This window comes from Eutrigla gurnardus (genome assembly GCF_963514095.1).
Source record: "Eutrigla gurnardus genome assembly, chromosome: 23".
Classification (NCBI taxonomy): domain Eukaryota; kingdom Metazoa; phylum Chordata; class Actinopteri; order Perciformes; family Triglidae; genus Eutrigla; species Eutrigla gurnardus.
The window spans coordinates 16768196-16790183 of record NC_139934.1 but is presented as its reverse complement, the minus strand read 5'-3'; positions in this window follow the sequence as shown (position 1 = coordinate 16790183).

The window sequence follows — 21988 nt, the reverse complement described above, 5'->3', positions numbered from 1 at the left end:
AGACAGGAATATGCAGCACAGCGCAGAATCCAAGACACAGTCGATCAAATAAAAGTCTGTAATATTACAAAAAACTCAGATACAAAAATGAAATCCCTAAAGATATAGTTTTCAAAAACAGGCACCGAACTAGAACGAGTCGGGTAAAGACTGAACAAAGACGGACACGGGAAGGGCAACTTCAATATACAGAGCAAATAAGATACAGGGAACTAACAAAATGACACACAGAAGTCAACAGAGTCGCTATCTGGTGGCCAAAAGAAAATATAACAGTCCAGATCCTGACATTTACTCTACTTTTATTTGATTTCCCTTATATTTGATTGATAAGGGATTTCTGGTCTAAAAACAAAGGTTTCCTTGCAGTGAAGCAGATTGAAAACTGCCATGCTCGACATTGTGTGACCCTTGATATATTTCTCTCTAAACACCCACAAATGTTTGGTCACCCCTGGTCTACATCATAACACTTGGCGGTTTCACCGAGTTCTGCCGCTCGCTGCGTGTCGGGGTGAACCACTTCCTCATCCGTCTCTCTCACTCAGACTTCCTGAGACTCCATGTCAACAAGATGATTCGCCTTGGTGCTTTAATCCTCCTCACATGGCCCGCCCGATCCATTTAAAACACTCTCTAACACACACACACACACACACACACACACACACACACACAGTGCTAGACTCCCTTGAAGCATAAAGGGTGGGAGGAAGTAAAGGAGCTCTTCAAACTCATTAGAGAGGGGAAGGCCCACTGCAGATGATGAGATACACTCAATTAAACAGGATAGGGTTCTACTGCGCCCAAGGGAGCCGTGCTAAACCAGTAGGAAGAGAAAACCATGAGAGAGTGAAGATTTGTAATAACTGTGGTTTAAGTGAGGTTGTGTGTGTGTGTGTGTGTGTGTGTGTGTGTGTGTGTGTGTGTGTGTGTGTGTGTGAGGGAGATAAGCGCCATACAGTTGACAGATACATCTGAATGTTTGGCAGTCTGCATATGATGTGTGTCAAGTGTGTGTGTGTGTGTGTGTGTGTGTGTGTGTGTGAGAGCTACAGCCCCCCCAGGGACAGCGAATGTGATCATATGTTGACGACGTATCTTGATAGGTGTGATAAATGCTCCAACACGTTTGTGTCAGAGTGAAGGGTGTGTAATTTGTTGGGAGGGCCCCTCGGGGACAGATGATATTCATAGTAAATGAGAAATGGCTGGACAGAAAGACGGAGTCTAAGGATCACGGGGAGAGTGGGAATACAGGCAGATAAAAACAAATAGAGACTATTAGTCAGACGGACGCTCCGAGCTAATGATAGAACGCTGTAATCTACAGACGTTCAGCATGACGATTGCATATCCTCATGTGTAATATTTCAAAACATGCTGCAATCAAAGTTTCTATGAGAGGCGGTGGGTCAGGATTGTCAAGCTAATATGGCTACCGTGAGCACTTCATTGAAAGTGTATCCGTAAATACAGATAAGCACATAGAGCAGAATGCTGTGGGAAACATTGGAGCAAAATTATTTACATACATTTCAATGATTTAAAGTTCTTTGGCAGTTTTATCAAAAACTCCTTCACTAAGAAAATCCCTTACAAATGTGTATTGTGTTCACTTATGTACCTGTGAAATAATGCATCGGGTCATGCTGTGCATGTGTGTGTGCATCTGTCTGTCTGTCCGGGGGTCAGATTTTGCAGGTATGTGGCAAATATTTGATATGGTCCGACTTACCTGAGCACATGTCAGCTATTACTGAGAATTAGAAGACAGAGTAAATGCAGCATCAATTTCCAAAAGATCACCCAGGTCCTCCTGAGGCATATGACAGACTCCTGCATGTATGCCTAATGTATGTCTAATTCAATAACACAATGGATACAGTGCTGTTGTGTGGTTTGCCTTACTTATTAATTGGTAACTATTTGTCCTTTGTTTAATAATGTAATGCTGATGTTTGGTGGAGTCTGGAGGGTAGATGTTATTCTATTTCCTTTGTCCACAATTTCCTTCACTTTCCGAGGGTCTATCGCTGCTTCCTTTACTGTTGGATTGTTTGCTACTTAGTATTTGCTAATGAGCAAAAGTCTTATCACCTGCATTTTTATTCAATTTCCTGTGGCAGATGTTGGTGATTCCTTAATTGCTTGATCCTGTCTAGTCTGAACATAATTTAGAAAATGCATGGTCTTTATATATTTGAGCTCTTAAATAACATGGTATTGACGAGTGGGCAAATAAAGAGGTCTGAGGGGGTGCCTTTGTATTTTACTGTAGATTATACACAAAAGGAAGGAGATGACTGTAGATCATCAAGTCCATGTCTTCAGTCTGTGTTGTGGGTAGAATATTACCACTTGTATTCTGCTCTTCCTGTGGCTCAGTGTTAGCCATTGTTTAGTGTATTTTGACAGTGTTGTCTGAGTTAGATCATCACTGTTTAAAAGTATTGCTTGTCATAATGTGTAATGTCGTGGGGGGCTGTAATGTAGCGGTCAATATGGCCGTAGCATTGAGAAAATCACCTTGATAAATATGTTAGAGCATTTTCTAAGATACGCCCAAGATAACCAGTTGTTTTAGACCAACCCAAAACAAAGTGTTACCTGGATGTTGACATACTTAACGCATACGTGACTGCAAACACTAGGACCATGTAGGTTCGAGTGGCTTGCTGTTTAGAGCTGCAAACCAAAGCAATATATATATATATATATATATATATATATATAGCAGTGGCGAGCGGTGACCATTTACTGTGGTCATGCTGAAGTGTCAATACCATGCGCGCCCGTGGGGGGGCATTATATTTTTTAATAAAAAATGTAATATGGTTAGTGGAAACAGCTTGTAGTGATCACGTTGGTCCAGAGTACATTTGATCACTATAAGCGGTTGATTACTAAAACCGAATTGTTATTACAGTATTTCACTTATTTTTTTTATGGAGAACATCATCTAAATGCCAGTTGTATAGTTTTTCAATGAGAAAAATGTAACGAAGCGGTCGTCAGCGCGATCCTCTCGTCAGCTCCAAACTCACCCGTCTGCACCTCAATCACAGACCACAGCTAGTTTTCCGCACAGCATTTACAGTAACTCACTGACACGTCTCAGATCAGTAGGCGCTGCTGCCGGTGTGTTTTTAAAACGAACTAGGCTAGTAGCGCCGCAGATTTCTCATTCCCCACCTTGTTTGACAGAGTGTTTCGAGATGGTTTTCATGAATGAACAGGCAATATGTCGCTGTCAGACCGGATCGTTTGACGGGAGGGGGGTCGGCTAGCTAGCCATTTATGTTTCTCATACGCGCTAGCTTGAAAGTGACGGACGGAATTCTTTGCAGTCTTTGTGATATTTACTTCAGGAGTAGGCCGACCACTTGAAATTATAGCTTTCTTTTCCTCAAAAGTTCTCCGCGAAAACGGCACTGAACGCAAAGCCTGAATATAATTAATATTTTCAGCCATTTTGACCAGGCTACACAATGAATGAACCACTGACAGTTTCCCGCTGAACCATTCAAACAAGTCATTTTTGCGCATGCGCGTTGGCAGATAAGCTGCTTCACTGACAGCTTTTTTGCCATTCAAAATGCTCATCTACAGTAAACACAGCCTTTAGCAGTAACTGTACAAGTCGGTGTCACAGTGCGCATGCGCGAACAAGCTGTCAGCTTTCCAGCTTTTCGCAAGCAAAACGGGACAGATTAGGCACGGATTTAAGACCAAAACAGTAAAACTAAGGTATTGTATAATTGAACACACTGCCAGATTAATATTTTCAATTATTTTTATTGAAGGGCTTGGGCATGCACTGCATTTATAGCTTATTATGACCGCTCGCCCATGATATATAGTATATTTTTGCCCTAGTGAGATCAAATCCAGTACACACATAAAAATAATCTTTGATGCTATCGCAAAGGTTATGTTGATGAGTTGCTGGACCTCATCTTTGATAACGTTTTTCTGTACCCGGAACCCAAGACAGATGACATCTTGAAGATCCCCATCCCAGAGGGAGGCCAGGAGGAGGTCATCAACAGTTATGTGTCACGGTTCTACCGAATGTCTAAACCCCACGTAGTTGCCTTGTGCATCTGGAAACTCTCAGCGGGTACAAGTACCACAGGCTGGAATGACGACCCGGACCCTCTGCACAAAGAAGCCCCAGCAGCAGCTCACAAAGCCCCTATAGGCTAAACACCTGTAACACCTGCCTCAGACACTTTCTACATGGACCCAGGGAATCCTTCTCTATTTTTACATCACACAAATTGTGTTATTGTGACCACTCTGCGAACCTTGAACTGCTGACTGATTATGACAATACAGTCTTTACAGTCATTATAAAATGTGCTATGTTTAATATTACTGAAGTAATGGTCAGGAAGACTGCAGAACATCATTTTCATGAACACCATTCAGAAGCAAACATCTTACTGCCGTGAATCTCCATAGTCAGCTCAATATGTTGAATGCATTTTGAAGAGAGAACACATTCAGGCAGACGGTCTCAACCAGGATGTTTCACCATCGATGATACCTTCTCCTCCAGCTGCTGTAACTGAGTGTGAATCACATGATAATTGTCATGTTATGTGAATACTAATCTAAACATGTTTAGCCAACAATAACATCACCTGTGGTGTCTCCATGCAGCATATATTTTCCTTTTGCAAAGGCATTGTTGCACATATGTGCACCTCGATGAATAGTGAATCATTTGAGCATTTCAACAACATGAATCTTGTTAATATGTTAATCTGGTGGACTTTGCTGAGAGGCTGAGGTGGATGAGCAGTAAACGTCATGGTAAAATTATGTAACAGTAAGTTCCAGAGGTACATTCAGTCTTCTATGAACTTAACCAGCTGGGGAGAGTCCAGAATACTCAATGTAGATTCACTGGGATTATATTATTACATATTAAATCATTAGACCATCGTTACCAATGCATCAATGTCTGAGCAGCATTTTACTGCTGCGATTGGTTGAAATGGAGCAGATTTACTATTCATATTTCACTATTTTATTAATCATCATATTAATAAAGGAAATATTGTAGTAGTATAAAGTAGCATGGAAAGAGAATTCCCACATTAAGTGCAAGTACCCCAGATGTGTCTTTCAGCACAGTACTTGATTAAATGTACTTCGTTACATTCCATCACTGCACACAGCTGGTAAACAGAGGAGCTCAGAAGCGTTTTCCTAAAGGATCCCAGGCGGCAGGTTTCTTCTGTAGGCCTGGGAGCCAGTCTGTTAAACTCTATTACAGCTGGTGTCCTGTGGAGACCAACCAGCAATAGGCCCACAACCTATTTCTGGATCCAACCCGAGTACAAGAAGGAGGTCAGCTCCCAGTGAAGCTGACAAGATAGGTCACAGATAGTCTTCTCCAACAGCTTGTTGTTCTGTCCCCCAGGCAGAAACCTTGGCTTTCTAAAATACATGTTTTGGGTGATTGTGATACATTTTCTGCCACCATACTGCACTTCATATAACTGGCCTGTTGCCTATTTGCAGACACGTGAACAAATAGACTCCAGGTGATGCTCAAGCAACTGCTCTATTTGTCCTTTTTGTAAGACTTTTTAATTTTTTAAATAACTTCTTCTATTCAAAAATATTCTCAATTTAAAGAGACACAAGCTCCTACTGTCATCATCTTGTTTTTTGTTTTTTTTAGTTATGTTCTGTTTTATTTTGAAATGCCCTGCATTTTCTCTCCTGTCTTTGTGGGTTTTTTCTTACCTGTTTTGTATTAGTCTCTCAGCTCTGCTCCATTCATTTCTTTCTTCCAATCGGCTTGCAGCCTGCCCTCTTGTCCGCCCACCTGTTGTCTCATTAGTTTCTAGTATATTTAGTCTGTGCCTTCCCCTGTATCTGTGTCCAGTCATCTATTTTACTGCCTTCATCGTGTCTCTCCAGCCTGCCTTCGTCCCCAGTTCATCTTCTTAATTGCATTCCCATTTTTTTCTTCAGTTCAGTCCCACTGGTATTTGTTTGCCTTTGCACTTTTTATTGCATCAGCCTGCTTCCTGAGTTGTTTTTTACTTGTCAGTTTTGGTAATCAGCTTAATCATTAAAGCGTGTTGTTCCTTAATTACACCATCCTCCTTTCTGCATTTGGGTCCTTTAACCATTTCATCACACCTGCCCCTTCCTCTCCGACTTCCCTTGTCACAGCCACCACAGTAACCGTATGGAGGGCTGTGCAGCCGCATCCATGTCTCCCTGACCTGCCTTCATTGGTGATAGCCAGCCAGGTCATGGTAGAGTTTGTTCAGGGCTGGATATTGGGCCATGGCCACAGGTGCCAAAATATTTAATATGTATCTATCCCCAGAGGGTCTGTGCTCACCAGGGTTGAATAGTTCGAAGCTTCATTCATATGTTGGCAATGGAATTATTTCTTCCATTTCTGACGTTCACAACATATTTTTATCTATTGAAATATTCTGCTTCAATCCATATTTTACATGAGAGTGCATGAAAAAGCATCAAAATAGAGCTTGTTCATGAAAAAAAAGTGGGGGAGTTTCCCCTAGACCCCCTACAGCGGTGCATGCTAAGCCCCAATGTTTATATCATGTTCACTAGTATCACTCTGCTTATCCGAAATCTCAACATTTTAAATCTGCATGATTTTATGGCAACTGAAATAAATAAATATGCAATTAAGTAAAAATTAAAAAAAAAAAAAACGTTGTTTACAACTTTATTATTTTATAAATATTTATTTGAGGGGTGCACTTCATTTTTACTCGAGCACCTGCCTGCCAAAATTTTGAATGTCTACTGTCTATTTAGAATTTTGGCCATTGCACAAAACCTAGATAAGGGATAAAGCCGAGATTTCCCAGTCGTCCCAGCTGAAGTTATCCGTGAGATTTATCCTGTGGAGCTAGCTCCTCCAGACCAGGCTAACAGCCAGGATCTATCAATCTGATCTGTGTCTCAGTCACTTAGTTGGGAAACCAACATGTTCATTACAGTTATTCCACTGCTCGTTACATATTACCATCCAGGAAGTAGCCTGCACTGTGACCATTATTTTACATTCAATCAGCGTGTATTTATATACCCGATTTAATTCTACTGTTGTCACAGTTGTGTTTAACTGTTCATATTGTTCAGTAAAGTTTAAGACCGGTGGTCCGATAACCAGACTGTGAGCCCTGCTCACTTCCTCTCTGTGATTCTGGGTGTAATGAATGAATGAATGAATGAATGACTTTTATTATTGTGTCATGCATACTTTTGTATGCCCAGCCCACATGGGCTTACAAGACACCAACAAAAAAAGAAACAAAAGAAAAAGAAACCACCAAGTCAGATCCAGAACACAACTGAATCAGCACAACAACAACGCATCAAAAATTAATTAAACAAATGTATCTGTCTTCTTTTCCAAGCTTGAGAAATAAAGTTAGCAGTTTTAAACACATTGAAATTAAACAACCACTCCAGCTTCTGTTCATCAGAGCACCAAAATATTTCAGGGTTTTGTCCATAGATTTCATAAAATAACACCTCTCTCAAAAATTTTTAAATCGACCAACCTCAATGGCCAGAGGAAGAATACCAGATCTCAACTGTGCAACTAAAGATCTTTGACTTCTCTGTAAACGTGATGTAACATATAATTCAGGTCCAAAGTTAGATTTAATCTGCATATATGTCCTTAGTTTGGGTTTTAATAGGACATTTTCAAACCATTTCTCTTCAAATTTCAATAGAAGCTTATTTCTAATTAAATTAACGTTACAGCACAAGTTATTCCTGTAAATATACACCATATCCACCTCCTCGAAAATAGAGTGAATTTCTTTTGACCAAGGGGAATTATGTAATTTACTCCATTTAAATACTTTTTTATTTATTCTATCCTCAGCCATTTTGATTAGTCGATTCCACAGTCGAATCATTTCACATTTTCGTTGAACACATCCTGGAATCCAACCCATATCGCCTTCTATTGCAGGAATTGGTGCAAATTTATGGACACCCAAAAAATATCTTATAGCTCTATTCTGTATAGTGTCTATAACTTTGGACTCTTTAAATCCCCACACTCCTGCAGCATAATTCAATATGGGAGAGAAACATGCATTGTACAGTTGAGTATATGTAAAGTAACCCATATCATTACAAACTTTCATTTTATTAATAACTGATGTAATGTATTGATAAACCACTGGGAGCGCTGTTGTAAAGTGTGACTTTGCGTTGTATGTTCCTCCACAGCCACCGTACCTGTCAAAGTTGTTTCGTATAGTATTTGAGCACCAGATTAAAGAGCTTCAGTAACAATATAACATTGTCTGGTTCATTAAGCCACAGTTCTTCTTTTTTAGGAGGAGCTTGACCTCATACGCCTCCATCAGAAGCTCAGAAGCTCAGTTTGTGGAAAGTATGCTGCACGCATCGTCATGGTGATTTTGGCATCGCATCAGTGAATCAGTGATGGATCTTGGGGTCTGTTTGAGAAAGCCATGTGTGCACACTCTCCAGGATTAGTTGCACCTGGCTTGACTTAGTCGCTGCTGTTCATCCTGGTTTGGCCTTTGTGAAACCAGTTAAGCCAGACTGGTCTCACTGGGATATGTTGAACCCAGTTTAGTCATTTATCCTGGATATCGGAATTCTGCTTTTGTGCAATAGCCCCAAGGTCCATTGGAAACAATAGTAAAGATGTTGACCAAACACACAGCTCCACTGAATGATGTCATTAAAAAAAGGCATCACAAACACTCTATGGATGGTTCTTCTGCCTCATTGTATACTTTGGGACACAATCTGAAGCTCCACATACGATCAACACCGACAAACTGAAACAGCTACGTAAGAACCATCACCAATATTCCCTCAGTTCATTTTACCATCCACTAAAATGATATCCTGTTTGCCGTCTACCCGACGTGAATGCAAATGAGCTAGAGTAATAGAGACGAATAAAGTATTTATACTCAAGAAAGTTTAGAAAAAGAGACAAGCAAACAAAAGAGAGAGCAGGGGAGATAAAAGGGGGTAAATGTCGTCCGTGTTATAAAAGAGATGCTACAGATGCTGACTGAGGTACAAAAGTGGCCAAAGAGACAAACAAACAGACAGGAGGAGTAAAAGCACACAGCAGGTGGGATTCAGCAGCTCCCAGAGTATCTCCAGTCTCCGGTAGCACATTGTGATGGAGGTGGAAATGAGGAACCAGCGGAGCCTGTCAGAGCAGATGGCTGAGAATCCATTAGCTAATAGTGGAGGAGCCTCCCAGCCAAACTAATGACACCCTCATTACTACGCTGCATGCGCTCCCGTCCAGCCAATGGACTCTGGCTGGGCCTTTGTCCGGACCAAGATGTACGCACACACGCACGAGCATGCATCTGCACACATGTATACAGGCATGGTCACATGGAACCCACGTTCCCCCAACAAGCTCCAAGGAGCGCATGCAAACACAACACGCACAGCAGTTATGCGATGCATGCAGGGAGGGGCCACATTTGGTAGACTGAGAGACTATCCCATCCATCCACCCATCCATCCATCCATCCTCCTGCACACATGACTGCCACCTCAAAATATGCCATCTGCTTTTCACGCCACCGAGAGATGCGAAACGAAGCGGAGATGAAATATGCAATATCACAGCTGCATAAATAACTTAGCCGGTGTGTATGCTCTGCATCTGATAATGCACAGCTATTCATTCACCTATGTTTCTGAAAACACACTCGGCCACATGCTGATGGGCATGCGGACGCACGACTCGGCGCACAACACCCTCTGAGAACTAAAGAAGCAGCCGCATAGACAGACAGGCCAAGAGATGAGGACAAAAGTTAGACAGGTGATGCAGTGGTGTTTAAACATTGTCTAACTCTATTGAGCATTCCAGTTTCAGCAATGGTAAGAGGTGTTTGTTTATTTTAGTGCTACGATGAATATTGAAACAGGACGACAGCTCTCAGGACAACCTGATACTGGATATTTTGCAGCTAAAGAGGAAATAACACTGTCATACCGAATATACCACATATGTCAGAACACAACACAATAGTTCTGTGGAAGAATGCTGATCCCAACCACTGACCCTAGATCAGTTCACCTTGTTATAGTCTGTAATGTGTGTTTCCTCTGCAGGGAACACGTCCAGGGTGATTCTGCTGATTCGTGGCAGGCAGGCAGGTTCTGAGGACAGAAAGACAAGGGCAGAGTCAAACATAATTTCCCTCGCCAATGTTTGACAAGAGCATGGTTCATTTGTAAGACCAGGAGAGAGGTTAGTGCAGCTACAGTAGCTTTGAAAGTGCTGGTTTCACCTATATTTGCGTTTGGCAGTGGAGACAGACAGGGCACCAAAGGAGAGATGACAGCACAGCTTGGGATGGATCACTTCCCAGGTAATGCAGTCACAGCAACTGCCTGCTATTCCCATGCAAGTTTGCCCGAGACCATCAGCCATCAGTGCAACGGCGGCTTGTGTGACTAATATTACTTTGAAATGAAAGATAATGGGCTTTTATACAATGGCGACATTTTTGTGGTGAAAGCGGAGAAATATCCCAACCGGTGTCTTTTATTAGCGAACGAAAGCTTCTCATTGCCCCCAAAAAACCTGAAGAAAAGACTTTGTGATCAGGTACAAAATGATGAAGTCTTTTCAAGTTTGCCGTTTCAAGTTTTTTCCCCCTCTTTGATACATTTTTGATCACAGCCAGATCCCCTGTGGGGCGTTAGGCACACATTTTCCTGGTGTCAAGCCTTCATCTACAGTCACAGCCTCATCAACTCCCTGTTTGAGTGAGTGTGCACAATTGTGTGCATCTGTATGTTAGTACATTTGTGTGTGTGTGTGAGAGAGAGCCTGATATCAAGCAGCAGTAGAGAGGGGGACTGTAGTCCCGCTGTAGAGAGTGTGACCAGCAAAAGATGAGAATATGAGGTCAGATAAAAAGTGAGTAGGTGCACGTAGAATTCTGCACACGCCAATTGGCTGTGAGACTTTTCCTTGGTCTGTGAGTTGGAGGCATGCAACCTGGATGATAGGGTTAGCTAAGGCCGTCTGGTGGCGCCAATATGAAAGCTAGGTAATGGACAACAGCTGGTGAACAATGTTTGGGAGGTGTTTGTATTTGATTAGCTTTTGCAGAGGGCTCAACTGGCTCACTGGCATGGTATGAATACAATATTCACATTACATTATGAATGAGATATGCTTTCTGGGTAAAGAAGAAGGGAGATCCAAGCTAGCTGGTCCTTGTGAAACTGGAGGGAAAGCCTTGACCTTGGGTGCCTTTGCAGTTCTACTGATCTCTGCCAGGATATCATATTTGGGGAAAAACTGTTTTTAATTAATAGATGAAGGCTTCACGCCAAAGAGCAGATCTGTCAGCTTCATTGATTGCAAATAAGGTCCACACATGAGGTGAATCTTTTGCTGTTTTTGAGCACAAATAAAGGCTGCACTCTGGAGTTATTATTTGAGTTCCTGGCAAAAAAACAGCTTTTATTGAAATTGGTACAGAAAGTCTGGAATACAATGCACAAGTTTGTACTGGTGACCGAAACCTGCCCAGCATATTAAGGGATGGCCTCCATCAGCATGTTCTCACATGAGAAACAACGGTATTACATACTCAAAGTTTGCTTTACTTCCATGGCTTGAGTTAATTCCAGCCTAAAGGTGTGTTCACACCAATCATCCTGAGCCATTAAGTGAACTACTGCGTTTGAATGGGTGTTGGATGGGAGTCCAGGAGTCGCATGCCTCTCACAGTCTAAACAACCCTACAACAACGACAAATGCTTAACCTTTCAGAGATGTATATAAACACAGGGACAGAGACAGAAAAAGAAGAATAAAGAGAGACACATAAGAAGTATAGAGGGAGAAGGGTGAATTATACAAGGCTGTCAGCTTTGGATGAATAGGATTAAAATTTGCAGCGGGAACCAGAGATGAGCCAGGGTGACTGAGAAGGGCAGTGTGCCAGTAAAGCATGTCACGAAACACAAATCCATCAATTCCCATTCCCTGCCTCAGTGGACTTCAAAGACAGGTCTCAAATCATGCAGCCATCCACCCATATAGTCAGCTTGCACTGCAGCATGGAGAGTATGATGTGAGCCGGCCACGGGAGTGCAAGTCTGTCTGTGCAGTAGGCCTGTTGTGGACTCAGGATGTCTCAGCTGGTTGTTGTTGTAAGCCCTATTTTTGTCCATCTGGCTGTCTCTGTTTATACTGAACTGTCTGTCCATCCATCCATCCATCATCCATCCATTATCTGTAACTGCTTAGCCTATCCATTCAGGGTCATGAGGGGGCTGGAGCCGATCCCAGCTGATATTGGGCGAAGGTGGGGAACACCCTGGACAGGTAACCAGTCTATCACAGGGCTGACATGTAGAGACAGACAGGTAACCAGTCTATCACAGGGCTGACATGTAGATACAGACGGATAACCAGTCTATCACAGGGCTGACATGTAGATACAGACAGGTAACCAGTCTATCACAGGGCTGACATGTAGATACAGACAGGTAACCAGTCTATCACAGGGCTGACATGTAGAGACAGACAGGTAACCAGTCTATCACAGGGCTGACATGTAGAGACAGACAGGTAACCAGTCTATCACAGGGCTGACATGTAGAGACAGACAGGTAACCAGTCTATCACAGGGCTGACATGTAGATACAGACAGGTAACCAGTCTATCACAGGGCTGACATGTAGAGACAGACAGGTAACCAGTCTATCACAGGGCTGACATGTAGACAGGTAACCAGTCTATCACAGGGCTGACATGTAGAGACAGACAGGTAACTAGTCTATCACAGGGCTGACATGTAGATACAGACAAGGTAACCAGTCTATCACAGGGCTGACATGTAGAGACAGACAGGTAACCAGTCTATCACAGGGCTGACATGTAGATACAGACAGGTAACCAGTCTATCACAGGGCTGACATGTAGAGACAGACAGGTAACCAGTCTACCACAGGGCTGACATGTAGAGACAGACAGGTAACCAGTCTATCACAGGGCTGACATGTAGAGACAGACAGGTAACCAGTCTATCACAGGGCTGACATGTAGAGACAGACAGGTAACCAGTCTATCACAGGGCTGACATGTAGAGACAGACAGGTAACCAGTCTATCACAGGGCTGACATGTAGAGACAGACAGGTAACCAGTCTATCACAGGGCTGACATGTAGAGACAGACAGGTAACCAGTCTATCACAGGGCTGACATGTAGAGACAGACAGGTAACCAGTCTATCACAGGGCTGACATGTAGAGACAGACAGGTAACCAGTCTATCACAGGGCTGACGTGTAGAGACAGACAGGTAACCAGTCTATCACAGGGTAACATGTAGAGACAGACAGGTAACCAGTCTATCACAGGGCTGACATGTAGATACAGACAGGTAACCAGTCTATCACAGGGCTGACGTGTAGAGACAGACAGGTAACCAGTCTATCACAGGGCTGACATGTAGAGACAGACAGGTAACCAGTCTATCACAGGGCTGACAAGTAGAGACAGACAGGTAACCAGTCTATCACAGGGAACATGTAGAGACAGACAGGTAACCAGTCTATCACAGGGCTGACATGTAGAGACAGACAACCATTCGCGCTCACATTCACACCTACAGGACTTCAGGGGTCCTCTATTAACCTTTCCTGCCTGTCTTTGGACTGTGGGAGGAAGTCAGAGTACTCACAGAGAACCCACTCTAACTGAACATGCTAACTCCCCACAGAAGGAACCCAGATAGGAACCCGGGCCCCTCTCGCTGTGAGGCAACGGTGCGAAACACTGCTCCACCAGGGTTTATGTGTATTCTTATTTACCTCAGTTAGTATAGTTTTTAACATTAGACAAACTATCCAATGCGTGTGTGTGTGTGTGTGTGTGTGTGTGTGTGTGTGTGTGTGTACCTGATGATGAGGAAAGAGACACAGAACTGGATGTGTGAGTGGAAAAGAAGTCCTTCCTCTGACATGTATTTCAATCAGCATGGAGGACTCCTGGGCCACTGTGTCAGTGTGCACTTCATCAAAACCTGCTCCATGCAGCTCAGGAGACATACATACACACAACACATGCCCAGAGACACACACATGAACAGCACAGCTGACACACTAGCGGGCACAGATGATGGGCTTCTGGGAGGCAAATCCATTCTGTACCTGCTCAAAGAGTCGTTGGGGAGCCCCGAACCTGAGTCCAGGCTCTCCTGAAGTGGCAGGTAGGTTTCAATTCTATCAACTAGAACTAAATCCTGTTCTTGTCAGTACCTGGCATCTAAAAGACATGTGTGAGTGACAAGAGTGAGAGTTTTTGCATAAGAACATGTCTGTGCATTCCAAATCTTAAAGCTTCGATTTTACAAAACAAAGTGGGTTGGAAAGTGATCTTTGGAGGCTGAACTCATTTGTATAAATAAGGTTTAAGTAAGATTCATGGCTGAGGTTAAAATTGGTTTGGCATGTAACGCTGAGGATTGACATTTGGGGCCAATAAGAGAGGACTCGGTAATGTTGTCGGAGGAGCCCATAAAATAATCAAGCTCCCACACCGCAGTATTCAGCTACATTGGGGACTGAGTGGCTGTGTTGTTTCAGTCTTAATCTGTTGTTGTTTGCACTGCTGCTTGGTTAACACTCCTAATTCTCTATCTGGCGCATAATTACGGCTCCTAACAGGATCCAGCATGGAAAGACTGCTGCCATGCTCGCATTCGGCCTATGTGTGCATCTCTGTTTGTGAATAATGGAAAGACTGCTGTTTTGCTAAAGTTTTGAAAAAGTTGGCAAAGGAACGACAGCGAGTGTGTGTGTGTGTGTCTGTCTGCGTGGGCGACTCTGTTGGATTTTGCTGAAGTCGCCAGGGAGCAAAATAGGTGTTCGTGTTCAGGTGCAAGATGGAATTAGGAACTTGTCAAACACATGCTGGTTAAGAAGCACACATACCGCCTTCGCTTCTTCTCATCACTCTGTACAAAGCACATGCAGCGTGAACACTAATACACACACACACACACACACACACACACACACACACACACACACACACACACACACACACACACACGCACACACGAAGCAGCTCCCTGGTGAGTCAGCAGTAATCTGCTCCAGCTCTGGTCCCAGAGAATACACACACACACACACACACACACACGCACACACACACACACACACACACACACACTTAAGCCTCTCACACCTTGGCCCTGCACCAAACCCAACACTGACACTGATCCCAGACCAGCGCTGACTGCTTAAAGGAGCTTGAAATCAGCGGGGAAACGGAGGGATCAACAGCCATCATGATTGATCTGTGCTCAGCTGTTCCACGATCACTTTCATGACAGTTCATTGAGTTGCGACAATGGCAGTGCAGACGATTTTTTTCTATTAAAAAGCCTGTTATAAAAATATGTAAATCTATTAAAAAGTCTCCTCGTCTGTAACTTTGACATGAAAAGGCAAGCAGAGTATTTTTTAATTGAATCTATCAGAGTGATTTGATGATATTGCATCTCTATCAGTGTAGAAGAACTCAATCTCATCTGCTGATTGCCTGAGCTCTTCACATAAAAGAAGTGGGAATGTTCCATTAAGGCGGTGATAATTCAACAAGATATACTTTAGAAATCAGTGTGTATTCAGAACTGTGTACAGGGTAAAAATAGCACCCAGACAGAATCCGTTAAAGAGATACATCCACCCTACAGATGAGGCCTTGTTACTGAGAAGTGAGACAACACCGTTGAAATGAAGTATCCTTATACATAAGTTACATGAAGTAATGCTATCTGTCTGGCCTCTGACCAGCAAATCGATCCTGGCTGAACAGGTCTGTACTCTCAGCATCCCTCCAGGACAATGAATGAGGTGTCAAACCAGGGTTTTGTTGCACGGAATCACCATGGCACACGCCGTCAGCCAGTGTCAGTTCAAATTACTCTGCATTTTAACTGCATGAACATGCAATGATAAGGTGACTTCCACAAAAATACTGGAAGTGCTGGAATACACAGTCTGGACAAGCTTCAAGCCTCTGCTTGCCAATGTCCCTGTTATTCTGAAATGCCAACATGCTTCCAGGCTTCTAGCCAGCAATCTGCAGCACTATTGTGATTATAAAAGGGGACATATCATGTTCATTATCAGTCATGTTTGAATTTTGGGTTTCTACTCGAACGTGTAAACATGATTTAATGTTCAAAAAACACTTTAATTTTCTCATGGTGTCTGAATTAGGGATACACTGATACCACTTTTTTACAAGTACAATACTTACATTTCAATACCAAGTACCGTTATGAGGACACACATACACTGCTCAAAATTACATTTAAATTTAAAACACACATCAGATCATGATGAAGTTGAAAATCTTCACTGATGTACATACATGTATAATTTGTTGAAAACAAAATCAAAATCACACGGAAAACCAAAGTAAAAATTGTAAATTACAGGTTGATCAAACGTCTGTGCTCCTGATGAGTCGGTGGATGGTGTCCCTGGGGATCTCCTCCCAGACCTGGATCAGGGCATCAGTGAGCTCCTGGACAGTCTGGTGGTACTTGGCAGTATCGGATGCACCGATATACATAGGTACTCCATTGGATTTAGGTCAGGGAGACAATGAGGGCCAGTCAATGGCATCAATGTGAACCCAGGACCCTCTGCACCAGGAGGAACCCAGGACCCACTGCACCAGGTAGGGCTGTAGCGATTCAAAATATCGTCAACGTCATATTTTATCGTCAGCGCGTCGCCACGCACACGTGGGTCAACCAAAACAAACAGTTCACAATCGCACTTTGCAGAATGGAGACTGAAACTGCGACCTCCTCACAGGATTGCCAACTAAGCCCTGCAAAAAGCTTAAATAAATCAATTAAGTCCCAAGCGCAAAGGCGTCCTTATTTGCAGTCTTTGCCAAATGGAGTCGGCATACCACACCAGCACAACAGCGATGTTGGAGCATCTAAAGCCGCATTCACATACGTCGCTACTCGCCTTTGCCCCTCGCTTTCTCGCTGAATTCTACTCGTAGAATCATTCACAGTGGAGGCACCCCCTTGTCTCTTATGGAGTACTAACTTTGGCTAAATTAATTTCATGTTTGTGTAGTGTGTTGTGCAGCTTGAGTTCTGTGCACTTCGGTAGAGCTAGCTAACTATCTTAGTTCTCCGTGCAGTTTGTTCGTGCTTGGTTCGTTAGTAGTTAATGTTAGCTCGCTACTAGTGGCTAGACAGCTGTGTGTTAGTTAATGTTTGTTAGCATTTAATGTTGGCTGGAATGGTAGCTAGCTTACGGCTGCAGAACACAGCTATCTAGCCGCTACTAACCCGGCCCGAACAAACTGCACAGAGAGTTAATTCATGTTGTGATCGTTTACGAGTCAAACATAACATGTATGTACCGTGAAGCTACGCTAGTTCGCTAATGTCAACTAACAGAGCCAAGCAATGTCCAGGCCAGCGCTGCACGTAAGCTGGTGCGCAGCGGTCATGAATGAATGAATGTTTTTATGAGCATTGCAAAACATTAAAATGAGCACCACATCCAAGTGTGACAGGGCTCATCAAAATCTTCACTGTGTAGATAGAGTAGGCTACTCTATCTTTGTTTCTTTGTTTCCTTCTTTTGACAAATGTACTTATTGTAAGTCGCTTTGGACAAAAGCGTCTGCTAAATGACCTAAATGTAAATGTAAATGTACTCTACGGACTTTTAGATAGTCAGTTTCATGTTGCATCAGGTTCTATGTTGGTACTGTTATATTGGGCCCTAGTTTCGTGGCGCAGCGCAGGGCGGCGCAGGGTGGCGGAGCCGGCGCAATGCAAGTTTCGACCAGCGCAGCCTTGCGCACCGTCAGTTTGGCAGTTTGGTGGATCGCCTGCGCCAAGATGGGTGTGGCGGCACAGCAGGGGGAGGCGTCACAGATTCAGCTTGGCGTAGCGGAAGTTTCGTGGCAAAAAGCCTCGCCGAGACTGCGCTGAAAGCTCGCCAGCTCCAACCTGGTCTACTTTCGGCGCAAGGCGCAAGGCGTAAATAAAGTCCATTCATTCAATGCGAATCACAGCTGGCGGAGTGGAAGTTTGGCTGACGGCGCGCAGTGCGCACACGTCACCGAGACCTCACAGGCAGGTTTCCACAGTTCCAGGCACATTTAAATGCAATAAATAATCACAACAAACACTATTTAATGCAACTTATTGAATCAACACGTGAATTTATATCTATATAGATTGTCCCGTCACATCTGACGTCATACAAAGGCGGATTGCACGCGTAACGGAAACTCAGCCTCTCGGACCAAAACATCTCCCTCTCTCTCTCCTGTTTTTTATAATATCGGCATTGTTATTATTATGATACGCACGCACAGCGCGTGATGCGCGTGGTGGGAGCGGCGGCGCTGCTTCTGTCATCGGGTTGTCAAATGACGGAACTTGCACTGAACCTCCACTAATGCATTAAAGGAGAGGAGAGGAGCTCATTTGATTGGTGAAGATCTGAATCGGCTGTATTAATCCCAGTCCACGCCTCGTCTCCTCCTCGTCTCCCACTCACGCCTTCTTCTCCTCCCTCTTTCCCACTTGCGCCGGTGGGCGAGACGGGAGGTGTGCCTGCGCGAGCCTGCGCGGTGCACGAAACTTGCCAGGCGGACACACCCCGTCGGTGTGCGCTGAAAGCTGACTGCGCCTGGTCTACGAAACTAGGGCCCATTGTGTTAAACACTCAGGGGTTTCTGTACTGTGCAAGGCACAGTTTGTTTGTTTATTTTGTATAATTTTATTCCATATTTTTTATTTTGCTGTTCAAAACAGTGTTGTTTAATAAACTATATAAATCCTTTTTTTTGGTATTTATTTGAGATACATTATGGTTTTTATTAATCGAACAACAACAAAATAATCGTTAGACAAATCGTCCAATTAGTCGTTAGATTAGTCGACTAATCAATAAAATAATCGCCCGATTAATCGTTTTAAAAATAATCGTTTACCCCCAGCCCTAGCACCAGGAGGAACCCAGGACCCTCTGCACCAGGAGGAACCCAGGACCCACATACTGTTATACTGTGATGATTAAGTGTTACCTTCATGTTTTTGAGCACTTTGAATATAACTTTGAAAATATTGAACATAGATTTTAACATTCAACTTTGTGTCTCCTGATACAAACAGAGCAGAGTTTGTAGGAGGTATGTAAATAATTAACCTTTATACTGTGATATCAGTTAAACAGTTAGAAAGAATAGAAATATACATAAAATGCAAGAAATATAAACAAATAAAAAAGCTAAGAAAGACTTAGAGGAGTAACTTGCCACTTAAAAGCCAGTCCACCTTAAGGGCCCTAGTTTCGTAGACCAGGCGCAGTCAGCTCTCAGCGCACCTGCGCCACGCCGACGGGGTGTGTCCGCCTGGACTTTGCAAGTTTCGTGCACCGCGCAGGCTCACGCAGGCACACCTCCCGTCTCGCCCACCCGCGCAAGTGGGAAAGAGGGAGGAGACGAGGCGTGGACTGGGATTAATACAGCCGATTCAGATATTCACCAATCAAATAAGCTCCTCTCCTCTCCTTTAATGCGTTAGGGGAGGTTCAGTGCAAGTTCCGTCACTTGACAACCCGATGACAGAAGGAGCGCCGCCGCTCCCACCACGCGCATCACGCGCTGTGCATGCGTATCATAATAATAACAATGCCGATATTATAAAAAACAGGAGAGAGAGAGGGAGATGTTTTGGTCCGAGAGGCTGAGTTTTCGTTACGCGTGCCATCCGCCTTTGATCTGATGTCAGATGTGACGGGACAATCTATATAGATATAAATTCACGTTTTGATTCAATTAGTTGCATTAAATAGTGTTTGTTGTGATTATTTATTGCATTTAAATGTGCCTGGAACTGTGGAAACCTGCCTGTGAGGTCTCGGTGACGTGTACGCACTGCGCGCCGTCAGCCAAACTTCCACTCCGCCAGCTGTAATTCGCCTTGAATGAATGGACTTTGTTTACGCCTTGCGCCGAGAGTAGACTAGGTTGGAGCTGGCGGGCTTTCAGCACAGTCTCGGCGAGGCTTTTTGCCACGAAACTTCCGCTACGCCAAGCTGAATCTGTGACGCCTCCCCCTGCTGCGCCGCCACACCCATCTTGGCGCAGGCGATCCACCAAACTGCCAAACTGACCGTGCGCAAGGCTGCGCGGGTCGAAACTTGCATTACGCCGGCTCCGCCACCCTGCGCCGCCCTGCGCTGCGCCACAAAACTAGGGCCCCAAGTGTTCTTGAGCCGGAGCAGCCGGCTAGTTGTTGCTAACTTCGGGGCTAACCTCCTTCACTTTAATCATCAGGTAGCTGACAGCAAGACACAGGAACTTAGCTTGCATTTAGTTGTAGCATTTATTCATCAGCAAGTACCCACAATGCACTGCTACTTTCATGCTGCATTGTTACTGCTGAATCCATACTCACTGTCACTCTCTTTCTCCACCAGACACTCGCAAACATTACGTCGGGCTCCTACTGACCAGCATGTGATATTAGCTCTCACACTCATCCATCATTATCTCCTCATTTACTTTCATAATCAATCATGTCCCCAGACATCTAGATGCTCATCCTCCTGTGGCAGACCAGAGGAACTGCATCCTGCTGTGCTCTCCTGTATGAACACATCTGGTTTATTGCAATTACTATTGAACACAAGAACTAACTTTACCTCATCATAGCACTAATCCTTTAGACACTGTAGAGGTGGTAACTGTGATGATTCTGGCAATACACATACTCCTGGCAGTCTTCCCAAAAGTAATGTACTAATGATAAATTATACTAATCACAGGGCAAATCTGTCCTTTATCGACAGAATGGGAAAGTGTTAAGGGTTTACAAAGTAAATTAGTAAATTTACAAAAAAAGCATCATCTGATCATATTTCTTGCCTGTATATATTCCTTCATCTGTATTTGGTTCCCTTTGAGCTGCTATGAAGGTAGCAGCTCCTCCGGACACAAACAAGTGGGTTAATGAGCTGACTGACATGTGACAGGCTGAGTGATGTGTTGGTCATTGCACTGATCGACTGAAAGTCTTAGTGACACCTGTAAACAGAGCTATGACAAGCTCATTCCTATCAGAGCAGCCTACCAGCATCCCTTCCCATGTTACAGAGTCCACTGTGTCCCTACCTGCTTGTCCCATAGAACCTTCACATTGAAATGACCTCATATACATAAAAAAAAATTCATAAGGAAAAATGATCAAGGCCTTGTTAGCCTGATAGCCTCTGCTTGCCAAAAGGATAATAAACAAGTTAGGCTGAGCTGGCCGCAGCCAGGTTCCCATCCCTTATCGCTTATTTAACCCACAAATTATCTTTTGATGTCATATGAATTCTCAAAATTGACAGCTATGTGGACCCTAAGAGTGTTTGGACATTTCAAAGCAAAAATCAGATCCTCCCTCCATAAAACCAAAAACAAAAGTGCTAACGTTAACAAGAATGCAGACTGAAGACATCGAGTGGCAATGACATGGCTCTTCAGGCCAGTACGAAGAGCATAGGAAATAGGAAATGGGTGAGGAGAGTGGATGGTTCTGTGGCCTACTTCCAGCTCAAAAACTCATCTCTTGCTGCCGTTAGCCGGGCCAGCACGGTAATGAGTGTTGGTGGAGAGAGGCTGATGATATGGGGAAGAAATGTGAAGCAGTGGGAGGATGTGGGAGCTCCAGCATTCTCTTTAAGCGTTTCCTTCACTGCCACTAACTGTTGAATGTGTAAAAGCTATTCATCTGCACCATCTTGTTCTATCACACCATTGATTTTGCCATATAAATTTCATTTAATGGCGATGGTGAGAGATGTTTTAAGATTAATTTCCGCTGCCTGCCTTACAGCTGTCATCCCAGCGAGCAAACCGCTAAATGAA